This window comes from Heliconius melpomene, chromosome 5, assembly GCF_056956725.1.
Source record: "Heliconius melpomene rosina isolate 202511_hmr_F chromosome 5, ASM5695672v1, whole genome shotgun sequence".
In the NCBI taxonomy this organism is placed as follows: Eukaryota; Metazoa; Arthropoda; class Insecta; order Lepidoptera; family Nymphalidae; genus Heliconius; species Heliconius melpomene.
The window spans coordinates 1536618-1553508 of record NC_140393.1 but is presented as its reverse complement, the minus strand read 5'-3'; the positions used below and the strand labels follow the sequence as shown (position 1 = coordinate 1553508).

Sequence of the window (16891 nt, the reverse complement as noted above, 5' to 3'; positions counted from 1 at the left end):
AGAAAGAACTTTGTGTTAAAACATTCCTCTTTCTAACATACAGTGTCGATGTCCGAGACATCGCGTGTTGAGTGGCGGAACTAAACGCCGCCTTTTGCCTTGTCACCAGAGCAAGGAAATCACGACGGGCTAGTCTTATAGTTTCTAATTTCAGGATACCTACCTATCGAATATATAGGTATTCATAGAAATACCTGTTTCATTAAAGATTCCACAGATTTGCAAAGTCCCGAGCGACTTTCACCCCGGGGTCAACGACCGCACTGTGCTCCACTTGACGCTATTGTATAGCAATATATTTTTATTGCTCCTATAAATAGTCTGCTGAATACTTACCTGTATTGAGTCCCTATTATAGTTACATCGTTGAGACTGTTTTCTTTTGTGTAGGTACATATATATATATTATTTTCGTTCAAATATACTAATATAAATAACAATAAATAAACCAGCTTCACGCTTTATCCCGCACACAGCAGGGTAAGCAGTGGAAAACTAGTGTTAAGACATGCCGTTCCACATTTCCCGCTGAGGCATTGCGTGTTAATGTTATTTTCAAATGTTTTTAAATTTTTGAGGCCTCTGTGATAAGGCGACAGAGCCTGATAAGTTACGCTCTGGTTGTTGGTTCGATTCCCACTCTGGAGAATGAATTATTGCTCTGGTAACAAGAAAAATCAATGTTTCATTTGTACGAAAAGTTATGAAAGTGGTGTTTTAACGCTAGGTTTCCTTTGCCTAACCTGCTATGTATGAAGGATATGAATTAACTAGTTCGAAGATTTATTTATTTATCTACTACTTTGAAACATTAAATTTTATCACGTTAAATTTACATACCCACCACCATTAAACTAAAAGAAAATGTCTATATTGCTTTATTACCATACGACACACCCAAAAGAATAAAATGATATTGCAAATAGTCTCACCCTAAAGAAATAAATTTACACCAAATATGAGCCTGAGGCTTTCCAGATATACTTCTCGAATGTCTAATACGTCCTCGTATTTAATTTCCCTCGAGTCATATATTTGCTATCTTGTTTCAACTTGTTAATTGACTAGTCTGTTCTAATTTTCGTAGGCTTAATTAATTGTTTTACCAAGTATGTTTCAATGGTAGACTAACTTGGTTCACTAGTGAGGGTACCAATTTGAAGGTCGAATTTTGGTTGTGTGATTTAGGTTTTCATTATAAAATATTATATAAAAATCGGTCAAGTGCGAGTCGGATGTCCATACTGAGAGTTTCATACCAATTTATAAAAATAATTTATCATTTATAAAATTGAGAAAATTTAATTTGCGATAACTAAAAACTCTTTGGCGCCCCTTAATAAACTATCTATCTACTTTTTTGCTACCTTTACAATTTGACTGACTTGGTTCCCAGGTTCCCAGGCTCCCTCTGCCTACACTACCATGTAGGCATGGAATGAAAGCTAAAAATAAATAAATAATGTTATCAATTTAATGGAAGTAATCTCACAACTTGACAAGAACATAACATTGAATAAAACATGAAAATTGTCCTAAAATTCCTCGAACACTTACTTTTTATAAGTCCTGTACTGAATAATTTGTTTCTAAGTTGCCTATAGCTTTGGAAGTTGTAAATATGAAATTTCCATTTCAATTCGTGTCAATTTGCAAAAGTAAACAATTTGCCCTTATCTTAAGTCCCGCAGAGGTTGTCGGGACGCTACATTACTGATTTCTTGGCCTAAAATAATAGAAGTTCTGGGTGGTCTTTCCATATAAAAATGTTTGATCGGGTCATAGAATATGTAAGCTTTTTTTTAAATTCGCGTTGTATCTCGCAAATAACAGAATAGACGGAGAAACCTAGTATTAGGAACACCATGTCTTTGGTTTGTTTTTTGTTTTTAAATACATTGATTTTAAACGGCATATACGTACTTATATACACGGCTGAATTGTTGATTTTTGTTCGCCTTTTTCTTTTTTTTAATTTAGTTGAAATTTAAATTTACTTAAGAAATTCCTTGTGATATCTAATGCTTGTCTAAACACAATGTCTGGATCGCGATAGGAGTCATGGCTTAGTAATCAATAATCAATATTTAAAAGTCCAAGAAAAACGAAGATAAATTTGAAAAAGCTTTTAAAAATTAATTAATAACTGAAACGTTTAACCCTACCTAATTAAATCTGTGATAATCCTCAACTACGACACTGTTTTCTTAGCATGTGCAAGTGACATCTCCATTTTGCCGTACTATAATGAAACTATATGAACATGATTACTTTTGTGAAGCTATTTTGAACTTTAGGTATTTGAAATAAAATTGTTTTTGATATGGCTATTGTAATTTGGATGAAAATTCATACAGTAGTTAATAGTTTTAAGTTATCTTTTTGTTATATTTTCTTTGGCAATTATTGTAGTTTAGTGCTATCACTTACGGGTAATGTAAACGCGTTATATCTTTCAATTAAAAAATATAGGGGAACGTGTTTAAAAAAAATTGTAATGGTAATTAAAAGCTATATTTCTGCATAAATGGTGAACGGAGTGTCTTAACACTAGGTTCAATACAATTTGATTGACTTAGCGCGGCGTTGAATTCCGCCACTCAATCAGAATTCGGCGGAAAGTGAAGAACGTAGTGACATAACACAAGGCTCCCAGGGTCCCTCTGCCTATACTACCATGTAGGCATGTAGGCATTCCCTCTGCCTATCCTGCTGTGAGCGGGATATAACGTGAAGAGTGAGGTGATAATAAAAAAAATATCTATATTCTTATACCATAAAAGTAATATTTGTGTAATATCTATATATAAACAGTAATTTTATTCTTTTCTCAATGTATGGACAGTAATAAAAATATTCGCAATTTTTATAGACAATTTTAAAGCCAAAATTAACATTTAAAAGCTAGAATAATAAAATTTAACAACATCGTTCTTTTTTTTAATGTTTTATTCAAAGCTAAATGCTAGGGGATCCAATCTATAATAATTTCTCATTATTAAACGACAATGAGCTGAAGATCGAGCTCAGTGGCGTGCCATTGGAGAGGCCTACGAGGACAGGCTGATGATGATGATGATGATGAAACGACAATGTGTATTTTTAGTAATATTTATTTTAGTTTAAGGCCAATCATAGTTCACAAGCGTGCGACGGTAAACACGACAGGTTGTATGTCCGATTCCCACTCGATGAAATTAAATACCTACTTCATTGTTGCATATTCTCGCGCTACTAGTTCCTTAACTCAACACGCAACGCCTCCAGAATTGGGGGAATGGAAGTGTCTTAATAGGAACAGAGTGCCTTAACACTAGGTCTCCAGGTTCCCTCTGTCTGACTTACTATGTGCGGCATAGAGTATTTTTAATATACAACTTATTTTTAAATGGCCAAGTATTTTTTATTAAGTAACCTCTTACTTCCACGATTTACTAAACTACACCTAAAATAAAACAAACAATAAGAAATTGGATTCGAACCTATTACGTTCAAGCCAAATTATTTTAATAAGATATCATTACTACGGTACATTAATGGTCATGAGAACGACTATTCATTTTATATGGCTATGTATTCTTTGAGAGCTTTCACTTTCACTCAATTATTACGTATTCTTCTAATACTATTGTTCTATTATACAAGTAAATTATTAGTTTTTATTCATGAATTGTCTATTAGTCTTTTAGTGGATACTACCTTGCTTGCTACGGTAGAGGTCGTGAGTTCAAATTTAGTTATAATAAAATTGTAATAAAAACGTTTAATTGTTTCAGGTATTGCAAGAACTTTAAAATTAGTGAGACGACATTGAAATTAAAGATTATTTTCTAAGGTAAGTAAGGAGAATTACGAGTATGTTGATTTTTAGATTATAAATAGTTGTGAGAAAATGAAAATATTAAATATATACTTAAAGGAGGCAACAACCAGTCGCGTTTACAGCCGCACGCTTGGCCTCAACTTTAATAATGTACCATTTTATATATATTCAATTTATTTCAATTCCTTAACGTTATTCAGGTAAACGCTAAAAGCAATTGAAAGTTCTACACACGTAGACATTCCTATATTGATAAACGTCAAATCCAGATAGATTTGTGGCAGTCATTCGTCATATAAATCAAATATGCTGGTATAAAGGTGTGGGCGAAGTTAGAATATAAATTGTTTTTGGAGATTCTTCTATAAAAGTTGAAATTAAAGAACAAATAATGTAGTTCGATACTAAACAACTATTTAATTGATGTACCTGTAGGATTTGTGCTTAGCCAATTTACTAGGTAAGTACGTATTCATATTGAAGCAGCTTTATGCTTTTCTCTACATAGCGAGGTAGGCAGAGGAAACCTGGGAGCCTAGTGTTAAGACACGTGTTAATGGGAACAGATCTCATTAAGAAACCTCCGTTCCCCACTTTTCATCGAAGTCTCGAGGCCTTTCGCGACACTTTCACCTAGTTTCCAGAGCGAAGAAAATGAAAATATTACATATTTCATTCTCCCTAATGGGATCGAACCCATAACCGTCATCTTTACATTCGCACGCTTCAACTTTTATATATAGCTTAATTTATGCTAAATACCTACAGCTATATACATACCAATACCGCCCAAGCTCAAGGGGCTGATATACAAGAGCATCGTCCGACCGGTTCTTTTATACGGCAGCGAATGTTGGCCAGCACTATCTCGGCACACTCAGGAGCTTCACGTCACGGAAATGAAGATGCTGAGGTGGATGTGCGGCGTAACGCGGTCTGACCGCATACGCAACACATTCATTCGAGGTAGTCTTGGGGTCCGTGACGTAGCGGATAAGCTCCAAGAGCGTCGCTTGAGATGGTTTGGCCACGTTACGCGCCGGCCTAAGAACTATGTCGGACGCAAGTGCCTTGCTATACCAGTTCCTGGGGCGCGACCTCCCGGACGCCCAAGGAAGCGCTGGTTGGATTTCGTGATGCAGGACATGAGAGCCAATGGTCTAACCACCGAGGACGCTAAAGATCGTGCAAAGTGGAGTAGGTTAAGTAGGAAGGCAGACCCTGGTAATAGCCGGGATTAATGCCAGGAAGAAGAAGACCTACAGCTATATACATACATAAAAAAATTGTTGATGTTATTGAAAATCCAAGTAAGATTGTACGTTATTTATGATAGTCTATGTCCGGTTTATCTACACTGTATCCGGTGTTCTGGACTATTGAAATGTTATTTCTTTTTATAGGTAAATTAATCATATTTTTTTTATATTACACCCCCTCCAATATGTTGTATTCATGCATATTTGTAATATGCATTCATTCGGATAAGAATCGAATCTACATCCCTCTCTATAATCAGACATGCTCAAAACTTTCACGATAGTTTGCTGTTTTTTCCCACATATCAGGATATGTAGAAGGAACCTAGTGTTAAGACATTCTGTTGTCCAATTTTCGCTCAATTTTCGAGACATTACGTATTGATTAATTCAGCAAGTAACCTTAACAATTAAAGAGCATTGCATCTAAACTACCCATTAGTTTTGAAGTTTGGCAATTTGTACGTAGAACTAGCTGAAGTTGGACTAATAATGTTGTTTCGGACTGTTTTGTCTTAGAAGTTGCAATTTGTCGTTCCTTAGCTAGTGGGAAACGATTTATTACTTTTCTTAAATATTATGTATTTATTATATCCCATATTATAATAGTTGAGGTATGAAAATATGGTAATATGCCAAAAGCGCAGCCCTTGTCAGAATCTTACCCTAAATTAGAACGGAACGGAGATAACATTAGGTTCCCAGGCTCCCTCTGCCTACACTGCTTCATGTGGGAAGCAGCGTGAAGAAAAAAATATAGTATCTAATAGGCAAAATGCAAATAAGTATACTCTGACATTTTAAGCAGAGATCTACACATCTCTACGCAATCCCGTATTAAAGATATGTCATACTTAGAAAAAGGTACAGAAAATTTATTAAAAAAAATATTTTCTCTATAATTACCAAGTGCATTGCGTGTTAACAGGTGACGTCCAAAGATGCTATTTTGTTTAAAGTAAAGTAGGGGAGTAGTTTTTTGTAAATATTCTCCGAGTAGCATTCAATCCAATCATTATAGTTAGATAAGGTCTAACTGCGATAAAACAGTACCTACATATTATTATAGAAATCATTAAGTATTCATTACAATGTCTCTCGAGATTAGTACGATTTTCTAAATAAAGCTTATAAATTAACTAATCATACTAAAATATTCTAATTGAGATTCTAAAATCTATATCTTTTACCCGACTGCGGCGGGACCTAAAAATAGTTTTCTTTGATCCCTTCGCACTGTTTAACCAAAGAACCGATTTCCATTAATAATTTTTCGTTGGACTTGTCTTGGTGACATTAGTATCATTTTATACATTAACTAGCGGACGCGCGCAGCTTCACTTGCTTATTTAGGAGTGAATTCTAATAAACCATGAAACATGTGTTCAATGAAATATTTTTAAGAGTCTAAATTTCAAATTTTATAAAAATCGGTGGCGATTTAAATATTTTTCCATACAAACTTTCAACCGCTTATTTGCGCCCTTAGGGGGTGAATTCTGGAAAACCATGAAACACATGTTCAATTAAATATTTTTAAGAGTCCAAATTTAAAATTTTATAATAATCGGTGGCGTTTTAAAGATTTTTCCATACAAACTTTCAACCCCTTATTTGCACCCTTAGAGGAAGAATTCTAGAAAACGATGAAACACGTGTTCAATTAAATACTTTTAAAAATCTAAATTTCAAATTTTATAAAAATTGGTGCCGAGATAATTTTTTTTCCATACAAACTTTGAACCCTTATTTCACCCCTTTAGGGTAAAAATTTTTCAAAATCCCTTCTTAGTGGATGGCCAGATTACGAAAGTAAACATCTGTCCAAATTCCACGTTTCTACCATTAGCGGTTAAGGCTGTGCGTGCGTCTTCCCTCAGTCAGTGAGGACAAGTCCTTTTATATATATAGATTAAGTTAATGCAGTTGACTCTTTCTGTTTTGTTTAAAATTCATTTGTTCAGCTTCATCCCCCATAATTACGATAGACGGAAGAGACCCTATTCCTATCGTTAGGTCACTCTATTCTCCACTTTCCGTGCAAAATCTGGAAATTATGTTTTGTAACAGAAATCAACACCACACGATATCTTACCAGAGGTTTTTTTTTATGGAAAAAGGTAACAAAAGAAATGAAAATATTAAAAATGACATTTCCTTGAGTGGTTATCGAACCCACTACCTGTCGCGTTTACCGTCACGCCTCTACACCACGACTGGCCTCAAATGCCTCTTCTTTTTGTATGACAAAGTCTTTAACTATACTGAACTTCCAACTGTCAAATTACAAACTGTCAAGATACCAAATATCATAAGGGCTCTCATAATTTTCGTATTAATGTCCCCTGACGTCGCTATAAATAACCCCTATGCCTATTACAATATCAAGGCCTTGGGGATTGTGAAATATGGGTACATACATTAAATCTTTGTAGCGTAATGGAAGTATTTTGTTAAAAAATAATATTTCTTTTACCTATGATTTCAGTAATGTTTATTTTCTCGATTCATTCATATATTTGTAATTATATTTTTAAAAAGAATGGTCTAAAAAAAACTAAAAAAACTTATATACGCAAAAATATCAATTCGAAACTAAACTCAAGGCTCCCTGTAAAATATCTCTAGATCCCAAATAAGCTTACCAGCGCCGATAAACCTGCAAATGAAGCAGATACAAGGCAGGATAAGCTCCTTACTCTTCCTTTAGAAATCACTTTTGTTTGTGAACATGTACACAATGCCGTTAATTAATACTCTTATGATATAATACTACCGTAATTCTTCTTTGTATTACAATGAACGTGAGTGACGCGTAAATCCAATAATAAATATGTATGAATAGATCCATATTTTGTAAACATAAAACCTTAAATGGAGAATATGAAGAATCAAATTTTATTCCAATCATCTTCAACTTCTTTATATATATATTTTTATCTGTATCCCGAATATAGAAGACTAAGCTAAACCACCTAATAATGAGACACTTCGTTCTCCAGTCTCTGCCTAAATTTTGGGACATTTCGTATTTATGATATAATTTTCAATAATAAAAAGATTGAAATTACGAAAGATAAGAAGCAAATGAACGAAAGAAGAATTCGAAGCGACAATCATTATACAAAATACTTTACAAATTATTATGAGAAAACCTCATTTTCTAAGTTACATTAAAAGTACGTTCGAAACTCCAAGAATTTAGCATCCACACCCACGTATAACCCAAGTATTAGAAACTCAATGTTAATATACAATATAATGGTCCTGTCGTATCGCTTTTACAAAGGCACATCACTGGTGTTGAGTTAAAAGCTGGTGCCATTAGAGGGAGCCGTAATGAGAAGTGTCGCCTGTTTACTTGAGATACTCCTATATGTTTAGTATGTGTAAAGTGCTATGCATAGGGCACAATTTATTTATTTTTGATAAATTTTAGTAGGCCGTAGTGTTGCAGCTTTACAAGGGTGTGACTGTAACGCGACGGTAGTGGGTTCGATCCCCATTCGAAGAAGTAAAATATTTATTTACTTTTATATTACCATTTCTTCGTTCTGGGGTTGAGGCAAAGCGCGGCGTTGAGTTTTGCCAGTTAATACAACCATCGCCATATTACGTCATACATGTCCAGAAGTGTATATACAATAAATTATATATTTATTGTTGAATTTATAAACTTATTTTTCCGAAATATACGCTTTCCAAAAAAACAGTAACCGAATTTGTAGCTTTTAAATCGAAAACATGAAATGGTACTCTCTGTAGCTTTCAATATCTATTTTATGTCTGAAACTGAAAAAGAATTCCATTCAACCGTATAAATGCGTGTGTGCTAGTAGAAATATTAATTAATAAAGTGTTATTTTTGGAAAAAATATAGCTTTCGTTCTATTTTAAGCTACTGGCCACCCGCAACTTCGCTTGTCCCTTTTGAAACTCTTTGTTAGATCCGTATTTATAAACTGCTCTCAAGTTTGAGACCGATCTTGAGATCAATCATCCATAAATTACATATCTATAAATGATAACGGCTTCTCAAGATGTATAATTAAGCTATCTTGAACGATATATGCCTCAGTGCACAAGTACAGTTGTTAAGGAGACTAGTGTCTAGGTACTCCTTTGCATTGTCTTTTAGTTACTTAGAGTAAGAATTTTGTATCCGTACTAAAAATTAAATATATGTTTTTAAAATAAATTTATACATTATTGGCATAATTTTTAATCGAGGCTGTTGATTTTTATATACATCTTTTTCTCCATGTAAGGCTTAACCTTAGATTATATCATTTCTACTATCCGGATATGGTTTCGTAGGAACTTCCTTCCACGAGCCACGCAACTGTGGAATGGAACTGTGGAAGACCCAATACGACATCGGCACCTTCAAACTTGCTATCTTGCCATCGGCGGCGTTGACTCAATATTCAACAAATAAATTAATTTTTAACAAAAACAAAAACCGACTTCTAACAATGAACTAAAAAGTGAAAAATAATTTTACAAAGATTTTATAATTTTGAAGTCGGTGCCAAGTAGAACAAACAGGCTTAGTAATTAGATACTGTAGTAAAGGTGTTGTAGCATTAGATTGACACCGACTTCAAAATTATAAAATCTTTGTAAAATTATTTTTCACTTTTTAGTTCATTGTTAGAAGTCGGTTTTTGTTTTTGTTAAAAATTAATTTATTTTACGATTTTAAGTGATGGGTAGATCTTAAAATGATGCTTCTTAAACGAGTGGTGATAGTGGTGGTAGTGGTTGTCAACGAGTGGTTGTGGTTGTCCCATGTAAAACTTCATTTAATTAGGTATTATTTTTGTGCAAAGTAACATTTTGGTATATTGACAAGAACACACATAAAAAGTATTCGGGCGAATTGGGAATCTCCCTTTTTTGAAGTTGGTTGAAAATGAGAACATCCTCTTTTTTGAGGTTGGTTGAAAAGAAATGCACCGATCAGGAATCTCACTTCTGACATCAATTTAAAAAGTTTTTTCTTGTAACTATTACAGTATAATCAATTTTTTACCAAAAAAAACAAACTTTCTCAATTTTCTCCGGATCCCAAAATCGAAACCTAACCAAACTTTCACCAAATTATCCTTGAAGTGTATCCTTTCAAATAAAAAAAGAATCATCAAAATCGGTTGGCGCGACATTGAGTTATTCGGCTATTAGTCGCGCACATGCCTAATGCAAATTTAAGACTTATGTGATTTTCTCATGGATATCATTGTCAGACATGGACCAAAAAAAAATGGGACCATTCGGGAAGCTATACCTTTCAAATAAAAAAAAATTTATCAAAATCGGTTCACCCAGTTAAAAGTTATGAGGTAACAAACATAAAAAAAAAATAAAAAAAAAAAAAAAAATACAGTTGAATTGATAACCTCCTTTTCTTACAGAAGTCGGTTAAAAAGTAAGCAATCGAGTGTCCTTACTCTATGTTCTCTATACTTTTCCTGCTATGCTTAATAAATCTTTACACAAAGTAACAATTAATATTTTGCATATTTACAAAACAAAGAATATATAAATAATATTAATAGACAAACTGAAATTTTAAATAATCTTTATATAATCTAGTTAAGTAAAATTATAATTTAAATCAAGGCCAGCGGACAAATTGAATGATCACAATAGTATTCGAGCGGTTTTTGTACTTTCGTCTTTCAAACTTCCCGAGGTGAAGGTTCCAAGATTGATGGCAACTGTTTTTCTTTATGATTAGGTTTTACTTTGGTTTACTTTTTCTTTCTTATTTTTTTGTTAACGGATTCTAATAACCTCGACATAAATAACGTTTTTTGTTTGTTTGTTTTTAAAGACATAATACGGAGACCGACGCCTCACTCTGTGCAGTTATTGTATCGGAAAATTAGAAAGATTTTAAATATTTTTTGTGTAAATGGAAAAAGACCACATTCATTCAATAGAGCATTAGATACATGTAGGGATTAAAAACTTAAGTATAAATTGTACTAATAAAAAAACTGCTTCACGCTTTCGCTTCGCGCGAACAGAAAACCTAGTCTCAAGAGACTGTTCCCCACTTTCCCCCTGAATTCAAGACATCGCATGTTGTGTGGGCGGAACTAAACACCGCAACAATGGCAGAACATTGAATCTACTACCATTACGTACAGTTACGCAAGTCAACTTCTAAATATTCAAAGATGGCGTCACGTGTGCATAACTAGGGAACGGATTGATATATTGCCAGATTTATTCCAGATATTTCACCGTTTTCCGTTCATAGAAGTAAGAAGAACTTTAAAATATTTTATATAACACTAACCCTGATTCCAGTATCACGGAAGTGGTCTAAAAGGATTGTAATGTGGCTAGTATGGGACCTAAGCTCATCCGTCTTTCTAAGCCTGATTTAGTCGGATCTGGCAAGAAGCCAGGCTGAAGGGTAGTTCGAGCACATCTATCTGTTTTGCGGTGAAAGTTTCTTACATTTAAAAGCGGGTGTTAAAGAGAAACTGTTGAATTTTAAAGGATTATACTAAGTTGTTTCTAGATTTTAAGAAGTTTGTGATAAATAACTACCATGCCATATAAAGGAACTCCTTTCATGTATATTTACGGATATTTTGTGTTCATTTGTATTGCGGAATACTAAATCACAGTTATAAAATAGCGTCATGAATTACTTTGTTTTTCTGTAGCTTGACACTGTATCCAGCATATAGTAGAGAACGGAGAGAAAATTTAGGGTAAAGATAACTAGTTTCCCTTTTTCTTGCTTCAGTGGTAGCAGCTAAGGCCAAACTTCGTCTTGTTACCAGAATGTGATTAAAATAATTCATTCCGTCTAGAATCATGGTGAGAATCGAACGTATATCCCTTGCGTTTATAGTCACACTTAGAAAGAAAGAATTCCTTTATCACAGAATTTCCACTTTTTTTTACTTATATAATAAAACATATCAAATAAAAAACTGTATACGTACATACTCGTAGGTACATCAGCTAATACGTCCAAAGTGAAATCTGTCTTCGAATGTTCAACAGTAATAGATGACGACGCCCAGAACTCATCTGGCAAAATGGCCACTCTCGAAAATTACACCGCGTTAAAAGCGTCACACGTGGTGACAAGCACTTTCGTTAAAAATCGTGGTTCAAAACACGAAAATGAACCAAAATGAGCTTTCGTCTAGACTAGCCCTTGACAAAATCTAAGGGTTTAGGAACTGGATTTCTACCTAACGTATAGAAAATTATTTTTTCTTACTGAATGAAATTTAAATTAAGGACCTTTTTAATTATTTGACGTCGTAACCTGGCTGAAATTTATAAAAGGTTTTCACGTATCGCAGCGTAGGAAAAGGACAGAGGAATGCCTTCCTTTGTCTTATACCAGAACAAGGAAATGAGAATAGTTTGTTAAGGCATATGTAGTTAGCACACTGTTAAATATATTTTTACCCGTCTTGAAAACAAAGGAGGCTAAATTTTGTAAATATATGTATGTTTGTCAGCAATCGTCTCGAAAACTAGATTTCATATCGATTTACTATTTTTTGATTTAAATAAAGTAGGTATATTTAATTAAGGAAACGGTTCAAGTTTCATCGAAATCGGTTTAGCTATTATAAAAAAAAAATGCCAACATATTAATTTAATGACCTTATTCATTCAAATAGCTCTTTCATCCATTTCATTATAAATTAAGCATGAAATGAAATGTCCACAGTCCAGATCCTGGGCCACCATTAAAACTGGTAAATAACAAGCCGAGTTACGCTGGAGCGTAAATCCAGTTAAGTTAGTAGTTTAGTACTGTTTTTGGCTATCTGCCTGTTAATCTGTATTTTCCTGATGTTTTAGACTAATTTTGTGTATAAAATGTTTAAACGAGGCCATAGTGGATAAGTGGGTGGTAGCTGATTGTAAGCGCGATGATTGTGAGTTTGATTTCTAAGGGAATGAATTATGTTCGTTTTACAGTTTTTGCAAGACAAAACATGGAATCGAGTGAGGAAGGTATCTTCCTCGTGATAGTAAACTATATCGTCATAAAAAGGTTTTTATACATAGATAAGGGATATCATAAAAAATATATTAAAATAATAATAAATTATGTACACCACCTTAATAATTAACCGCCGTAACCTACTGTACCTGCGGCTAATATTACCTCTTAGTTATTTCCACCTCATCACGTTGGCGAAGCCGCAGTTTAAGGCTCGTTTATATTAACAGCTCCCAAGTCTGATATCGATATTGAGATGCCGTGTTCATTCATAAATTAATTTATGAATAAAAACAGCATCTCAAGATCGATCTCAGACTTGAGAGCAATTTATAAATGCGGGCTTCAGTGATTTATTATATAAAGCGCATCTTACAGTTGAATTGAATTTATTATTTCTAAAACAAGTGGAATATAAAAAGCAGAAATTTTCATTCTACGTAAAATAAAATATGTATGAAAATGTTAAAAAAAATCTATTTAAGCATAGATAAAAACCGTGTGCTAGCATCGGTCATCTCCTGCCACCGGGGGATGGTTGCGCTCTCCGAATACAAATGAATGTATTATGTCGTCGCCACACTTCTTTGAAGATAGCTCTTGAGACAGGTATATATACATAGTACGTACGTAGTATAATATAACGTCCCTGGAAGGATATTCTGAAAATTTCAAGATAAAAATCTTATACAGGGCTTTGTTATAAAAAAAGTTTGCTTATACGCTATTGATAAAATTTCTACTAGACTTCAACTACGTATCTTTGTATGCTTACGCTGATGCCGCATAAAACAAGAGATAGAGAGGGAACCTTGTGCGAAGACACTCCGATTCCCACTTTCTTTCCGTTTCTAGGACGATGTAATGAAAGAATTAATAGCGCTTATTTAAGCGCCTTTACAGTTCTTTACTTTATCTGAATTCCACACGTAATGTCTAAAATGAGCAGAAATTGTTTTTTTTAATTCAAAGTTTCGTTAAACAATTTAGAAAAACATTTATTAAATTCAACAGTCGTATCTACACTATCCCACGAGACTAAAAGTTACTAAGAAACAAGAATAGGCAGAAAGAACTAAAAGAACTAAGTTATTTTGTAAATTCGCTTCAAGATTTAGTATTGGTTCTGGACAGTTCATTTTACGCTCAATATAAAATGTAATGGATGAAAACGGTTTGTCGCCTAGGCGAGGGAGGTTGCCAAATTAATGTCATATAGCTCGCTTCGGTCCATGCAGCATCAGTTCAAAAGCTATCTCTTTAGTTATACATCGTTATGTTTGGCATCATCGAAATAATGGTGGAAGATACAAATTGTTGTTGATGTTTTATCATATACTAGTTTATAGCTGCGGTTTCGCCTCTGTAGTTCGATGGCAATAACTAAGGATAAGGCGACGCATGCTGTAGCACGCAATACCTGCAAAATTCGTCTTAATCTTAATATCAATGTCAAGAACAATGTCAAGAAGAATATAGATAACATATATATAGAAGATACATAATAATTATGTAATCTATAAAGAAACATCAGTCGTCTACTGTGTGCTCAACCAATTGCCATTGCCATAAACTTTATGTATACTTCTGAAGTATATCATTAATTGTGTAGAAAAGTCGTATTTAGATATAAAAATTAAACATATCGAAAACTGATAATAATTAAATCTATATACTTTTTTTCTTTAAGAAAAAGTCAAAAGCCTGTATAAAAAATGATATTTCCGATATCAAAAAACAATATCCAATTGAAATATTGAATTGGCGAATTTGGCGCTTGAATACCTCCCTCTCGTGAGGTATTCAAGCGCCGGGTAAAAGAGTATTTTTTTAAAAATAACATAAATATATAATATTCATCTATTTAATTAATTGTATATATTGGAGTATATATGGTATGCTATATTATTATATGGTTTATATTTTTATGTATTTTTTTTTTTTTATTTCTTTTATTTATAATATCCGTAATATTTTATTATAATTATATATTATATGTATAACTATTTATTATATGTATATTTATATATTTATTGGATGTGTATGTATGTATATGTATGTATATTTTACTTCTGCACACCTGCATACTTATTATCCCACATGACAAGGTTGGCTGGGAGAGAATGCTTTTAGCGTTAAGCCCGCCTTTTGTACATTGTTTTTTTGTAATTTTGTGCAATAAAGTATATATAAATATAATTGATAAGACTCATTGAATTGAATACATTCCCATGCATTATTCATATCACAGCGTTTAACGTCTTCAGGGATTTGTTGGGTAATCTTTATCGTATTTCTTGCCCACATTTAGAAACCGTATGCGTATGCCTCTAGATTGATGGTCGATTTCTTTTGTTTCCTTTGTAAGTTATCCCTGAACTATTTTTAATAGTAATGTATTTTATGGGAAATTCTTTTGTTTTGATATGGTTTTTGGGATTGAGGGTTGTGGGCTCATTTGCGATAGCTGTGGGATCGGTTCCTTGTCGAGGAGAAAGAGCTATTTTCATTTCTTCATTCTAACAAGTCACAAGACAAAACGCAGCGTTGAGTTCCGCAACTCAACGTCGTAGTACTTGATTCCCTCTGCTTACTCTGCTACATATTTTGTTTTAATTTAATTTTTTAGTAATCAAAAAACTGAAAATCTTATAACTAGGCTGCTTACATAAAGTGTTTTGAATTGAACATCAAAATCCTTATTAATATTGAACCTATGACCCTTGACACTGTCAGTACGAAAACAAAGTCCAATTTTGATTATTCGTTCAATCAAAATGCATAAATATATTGAATTGCTTACGTTTCCTTCGCTTACAATACAGTGACACAGTTTTATTTTCATTTTATCCTTTGCCTTGGTGGAAGATGGCGACATTGGCCTCATAGCTGTTTTCGAAACGAACAAAAAAAGGTCGGTTTTGTCAGAGTTTATTTATATTTGAATATCTTTATGCAAAAATGTAGAATTTAGGCAGAATTGTATTAAATCATAGCATATTGCTTTGCTATTACAAAATAACGTTGGACTAGGTATAGTAACTATTACTGGTGTAATATTTTGTAGAAGTGTACGATTTTTTAGGTGTCAACTTTTGGTTCACGGCAGAAAGACAAGCCATCTGACAAGCTATCAGAGCCGAGTCAGAAATGATAGAAGGAACCACCAAAGAGTTTTTGATATACATCAAAAATAGCGAGATATACCGTGAAGACAGATAGAATCTGGGAACCTAATGATAAGACACTCCGTTCCCAACTTTCCGCCGAAGTCTTGGGGCATTACGTGTTGAGTGGCGGAACTCATTGCGGCGCTTTGCCTCGTTATCAGAGCCAGGAAAATATCAAATATTTTATTCCTCCTCTTCCTATGGAAAAGAAACAAAAAAAAGTAAAAACATATTAGCTAAGTTATCGATTATCAATCCTTCCCTTTAGGTTGTTTTTATTTTAAATAATAGAACTTGAATAAATCCTAATTAAAAAAAAATACCAAGCTATCATAAAAGTACTATATTTTGCATAAGTTCGTTCTTTTATTGGTATTATACCGAAATGACTCAATATATCGTAATGTAATTGTATTACACGCCGTAATGGAAAGTACTTTAAATAACACGTTATACTCGTACCTACACAATTACACCAATCAGGCACAGTGGAACAGTGTTTGACTGTCAACAGGATGTTGTGGCTTCAATCCAGGTGAAGGGTAATTCAATATATTCATAAATTTATTATTGGGTTAACTTTCAAAAGCTATCTGAAAACTTAAAATATTTTGGTATATATATTTTTAACTTAGTTATTTTATGT

The 16891-nt window shown here is 33.4% G+C and overlaps 1 protein-coding gene across 4 annotated transcripts in view; it reads left to right on the top strand.

Annotated features, from left to right (window-relative positions):
- Positions 1-16891, top strand: part of LOC146538818 (rho-related GTP-binding protein RhoN-like) — a 102661-nt gene that overhangs the window by 21448 nt on the left and 64322 nt on the right. For 3 of the 4 annotated variants that reach the window (XM_085185504.1, XM_085185502.1, XM_085185505.1), the window contains exon 2: positions 3777-3835. The exons of the other annotated variant lie outside the window; for it this stretch is intronic. The gene's annotated coding sequence lies outside the window, so the exon portion shown is untranslated. The remainder of the gene's footprint in view (positions 1-3776; positions 3836-16891) is intronic. 4 annotated transcript variants of the gene reach the window in all.